This window comes from Pezoporus occidentalis, unplaced genomic scaffold (assembly GCF_034315485.1).
Source record: "Pezoporus occidentalis ecotype Australia unplaced genomic scaffold, CSIRO_AGI_Poc_V1 ctg121, whole genome shotgun sequence".
NCBI classification, from domain to species: Eukaryota; Metazoa; Chordata; class Aves; order Psittaciformes; family Psittacidae; genus Pezoporus; species Pezoporus occidentalis.
The window spans coordinates 1899260-1904918 of NW_026913006.1; positions in this window are offsets into that span (position 1 = coordinate 1899260).

A 5659-nucleotide genomic window follows, 5' to 3' on the forward strand; every position below is an offset into this window, starting at 1 on the left:
GGCTGTGAGTGCGCACTGAAGCTGGCTCACATTCATTTTCTCATCAACCAACACCCCCAAGTCCTTCTCTGCAGGGCTGCTCTGAACCTCTTCTCTGCCCAACCTGTAGCTGTGCCTGGGATTGCTCCAACCCAGCTGCAGGACCTTGCACTTGGCATGGTTAAACTTCATGAGGTTGACATCAGCCCACCTCACAAGTGTGTCAAGGTCCCTCTGGATGGCATTCCTTCCCTCCAGCGTATCAACTGAACCACACAGCTTGGCGTCATCAGCAAACTTGCTGAGGGCACACTCAATCCCACTGCCCATGTCACCAAAGGTGTTGAACAAGACAGGTCCCAGCACTGACCCTGAGGGACACCACTCGTTACTGGTCTCCAGCCAGCCATTGAGTCATTGACCACAACTCTTTGTGTGCGGCCATCCAGCCAGTTCTTTATCCACTGAGTGGTCCATCCATCAAATTGATGTGTATCCAATTTAGAGACAAGGATATCATACAGGACAGTGTCAAACGCTTTGCACAAGTCCAGGTAGATGACATCAACTGCTCTACCCCTGTCCATCAGTTCTGTAGCCCCATCATAGAAGGCCACCAGATTGGTCAGGCAGAATTTCCCCTTAGTGAAGCCATGCTGGCTGTCACCAACCACCTTGTTGTTTTTCATGTGCCTTAGCATGCCTTCCAGGAGAACCTGCTCCAAGATTTTGCCAGGCACAGAGGTGAGACTGACTGGTCTGTAGTTCCCTGGATCATCCATTTTCCCCTTTTGAAAATGGGGGTTATATTTCTCTTTTTCCAGTCATCGGGAACTTCACCTGACTGCCATGATTTTTCAAATAGGATGGCCAGTGGCTTAGCAACTTCATTTGCCAGCTCCTTCAGGACCCGCAGATGGATTTCATCAGGTCCCATGGACTTGTGCACATTCAGATCCTTAAGGGGGTCTCAAACCAGATCCTTTCCTACAGTGCTCCCAAGGTCTTCATTCTCACAGTCCCTGCGTCTGCCTTCCAAGACTTGGGTGGTGCAGTCAGAGCCTTTGCCAGTGAAGACCAAGGCAAAGAAGTCATTCAGAACCTCAGCCTTCTCCAAATCTAGGGTAGCCAGATCCCCTGAGAGCTTCCGGAGAAGGCCCACATTGTCCCTAGTCTGTCATTCATTTGCAATGTACCTATAGAATCCCTCCCTGTTATCTTTCACACCCCTAGCCAAGTTTAATTCTAACTGGGCCTTAGCTTTCCTCACCTGGTCCCTAGCTTCCCAGACAACCTCCCTGTACTCTTCCCAGGACACCTGTCCTTGCTTCCACCTTTTATAAGCCTCTTTTATCCCCTTGAAGTTTCCTCAGCAGCTCCTTATCCATCCAAGGAGGTCTCCTGGGCTGCACTTCCTTCTAGTTGGGACGCAACACTCCTGAGCTTGTAGCAGGTGATCCTTGAATATCAGCCAACAGTCTTGGGCCCCCCTGCCTTCTAGGGCTATATCCCATGGAACCTTACTAAGCAGGTTCCTGAAGAGGCCAAAGTCCGCTCTCTTGAAGTCCAGGGCAGTGAGCTTGCTGTTCTCACTGTCCTAAGGAACTCAAACTTGAGCATCTCATGATCGCTACAATCAAGGCTGCCCTGGAGCATCACATTTCCAACCAGCCCTTCCCTGTTGGTGAGCACGAGGTCAAGCATGGCACCTCTCCTTGTCGGCTCCTCTACTACTTGCAGAAGGAAGTTGTCTTCCACACAATTGTGGATCTTCCTGGATTGCTTCTGCCGGCCCGTACCATCTCTCCAACAGAGATCAGGGTGACTGAAGTTCCCCATGAGAACAAGGGCCTGTGAGCGTGAGGCTGTTCCTATCTGTCTGTAGAGTGCTTCATCCACAGAGTCCTCTTGATCAGGCGGTCTGTAACAGATCCCCACAGTAATGTCTCCCAGAGCTGTTCTCCCTTTAACCCTGACTCATAAGTTCTCTGTTAACTGATCACCTGTCCCCAGACAGAGTTTCATACTCTCCAGCCTATCCCTAACATAAAGGGCAACTCCCCTTCCCCATCTGCTGGTCCTGTCTTTTCTAAAGAGCCAGTAACCTTCCATTCCAACACTCCAGTCATAGGAGCCATCCCACCATGTTTCTGTGATGCCTATTATATCATACCCCTGCAGACGTGCACACACCTCTAATTCCTCTTGTTTATTCCCCCATACTATGGGCATGACTGGACTCTGTCCTCTTAGAGCATTCCCTAGCCGACACTCTGTCACTCAGACAAAATTCACTGCAAAAAAAAAAAAAAAAAAAAGGAAAATTACTTTTCCCCACTCTGAATATTTGAAGTACACCTACTGAAAAGGCTCACATTGTAGAAGCTGAAATTGTAACTGCTCCTTTAGTTCACAAAAAGCAGGATGCAAGAGACCACATGACTGCCATCTCCAAAATCATGAAGACTATCAAGGAAATTAAAGGTTTATTTTGAAGACACCTAGTCAGATAAGCTGGCCAGCATGCCTAAACCTCTAAACCTTTTCAGAGACATTCAAAACATCTCAGATCAAAAGCTTTGATCATAAAGTCATCCTTCTGCAGTTCAACTTGCTTTTACTGTGTAGCAGATGTTTATTAGTCATATCACCTTAAGGCAGAAGAAATGAAAGGGATGAGGGAAGGAGAATGCATCCATCGTCCAGAACACATCAAAACTTGGTACCAACAGGAAGCCATCTATGGAACAGTAACAGCCATTTACAGACTATATGGAGAGTATTTTGGGGGGGTTTGTTGGTTTGGGGGATTGCCTTGTTTGGTTGGGTATTTTGGAGGGTGTTTTTTTTTAGAAATATGTACAAGCATATACTTCAATTTTTAAGCAAATTTCCTAATGAGGTGCATGCCTGCATTGTATTTGCTTTCATATTATCTACCATGTCTTCTAATCTGCAAGACTAGAACAAGTATTTCCCATCATTCATAGAGATTATCTCTAACTTCCAAGTTTCTAAGATTCTAAGAGTCTAAATTCTAAGATTATTTCTAACTTCCATTTTACTGAGAGCAACAATAAAATCCCCACAAAAACTGAAACACAAGCCAGTTCTCCTCCACCTTCCCATCCTCCATCACCTTATTATTCTTCCTGATCATAAGATCAGCTGAGGACCTTGGTGCCACACTGCCATCCAGATTCACTTTAAAATAATGCCACTCTCCAAAATAAAGCCCTAAATAATTCTTAATCCAAGGGGAATCCAATACCGAAAGCTATGTGTCTCAGCTATTCTCATCACTGAAGGAGTCATCTAAAGGACATGTTAGCCCTTGAAATGCAAAGCTACAGCAGCAAGGTAGCAGCAGACCCAGCAGTCCAACCCATGTTATACACACACAGATTCTGGAGATGTTTTTTGTTTGAAGATCCAAAGATGCCTCCTGCTATTGGAATATACACAGGTTGGACTACAGCACTTGCCAGTTGAGATCCTACAACAGTGAAGGGAGCAAGGTTTTTCTTTTGCACCTCAGCACTTGACACACTCCTCCTGAATAAAACAGCTGTATCTTTCCTCCTATTATTTCCAATTACCAGAAACTAATATTCTACTTTATAAAGACATATGCTTATACACACAGAAAAATCTAATAGCTATATATATATATGCTGCAAGTTTGTAGATGTAGCTACATCTTTAACCTGCAAGTAAGATAACTACATCTATTACCTGCAAGCCAGATAAATACAGAATCTTATCTACTAGACATTGTGTTAATGCCATTATTGTATACTTAGAAACTCAAGATTTTCTGCTAACGTCATGTAACTCTGTCATATGGAGGTCCCAAAATGCTTTGCAAGACCCCAATAACCTTGTGTTATACGTAGGAAAGACCAAGATGCAGAAGTCTTAATGTTATCTTATGAACTCCCCTCAAAAACATATGGGCTAGGACAACTGTGCGGATTTGTATTTGACACCTTATCTTTCAAGGATATTGCCTCCCCATGTTACACGAGCAACAGTCAAGACATTCTTTATGAAGTATGTATCTTCTGGCTCATTTTGATTCTGTCAAAGCATTAAACACCTTCACTTCACATTCAGGTAATGTAAATACAGTGAATTACATGAGACCACCCACCATCAAGATTTAAAGTTCCAGGCTCTTACAAAATCAATCATCTGCCTGTCTAGAAAGACCCCTGTCTGTACCTGCTTCCATCTATTCTAGCACTTCAATGTACTCTACTGCAGTTGAAGCTCATATGTAGCTTATGCAAGGTGAAACATCTTACCCATACTCAACTTTGATCCTCTGCCAGCTGGCCTATTATATGATATCATTTGAGTTTTAAAAGAATGCATCCATGTATTTGTTTTTCCCATTTGATAAATATTTATGAAGATTTTATTCTACTCATAACACATGCATACTATAACTAATCTTCCTTTTATTTAGTCATGCATCTTAAAGGAAAACAATTTTGAAGACTGGCTATTCCTATTGCTGAGCTTGAGCTCCAGAAGTCAGCATATGAAGTGAAATTAAGCCAGTTTGGAAGGCAAATTAAAAAGACAACACCAACAAAAACCTAGCACAAGGGATTAACATGAGTTTTGCAGCAAATGGAGTGCAGTAAGTACTTAAAATCTGCAAAAGTTAAATGCTTGAAAGAAAATCTTCTTCTAGTCTTGGGATAAAGGTTGGACTTAATCTGAAAGGTCTTTTCCATTGATTCTATGGTGCTTGGTGACAGTTTCTCCATTCATTAGGATGTGAGCTATCAGTCTAAATAACATTAAAGCATTATTTCATGATACTAAGATGTAGCTAGTCCAACTTCCACTCATTTCTAATATCCTATATTGATTTTGATCAAGGCTGATATAGAAAAGATGCGCTTTCAATAACTGAACTATCACCATCTAGGGTTTTTTTTTGTTTAACATTCATATTGTGGACTAATGGAATGATAGTGGAACTGAAGTCCAGGTGCCTGCCTATCTCACAGGAAATTTAACTACTATCCAACTTCCCTTGCCCAAGGTCTAGCTGTTCTGGGATCTCTCCAGTTTCTAACCTCTCAGATTTCTACTGCATTCACGGATTTTGAATGCAATTTTGAATATCACAGTACTTAACTGAAGACATTTAAAAAAAATCATTACTTTGACACAACACAGAAAAAAACTCAATGAAGAAAACTGTGCATCTGAATTAGAAAATTTCTAAGGGAGACAACAAAATAACACAGGCAATTCCATCTGCCTTGTTACATTTTTGGAGTAGTCCTATCAGATGCATGTTGTTTATCCACAACAAATCCTCCAAGTTACTGAAGATCTGATAGTCACTGCTGTCATCACAAGGAAGAACTGAAAGACTTGGAAAATAAACTGCAAACTGTATACTTGCAGCACATAGAGTTCTCATTTCCACCAATAAATGAAGTTTTGAAAAACAAGCTTACCTTGTCTCTATCGATTTCTCAACTCACTGTATGATCAGATCTCAGAAGCTACTCCCCTGCCCTTCAGCTCCCTCAAGCACAACTACGTTTTTACTGCAGAACACTTGAAAAGCAGCTACACAAGCCTGAGTACATATTTATTACCATCAATATGCAATAGCCTCAAGAGACATCCATGCATCATACTCTGTTAGAAA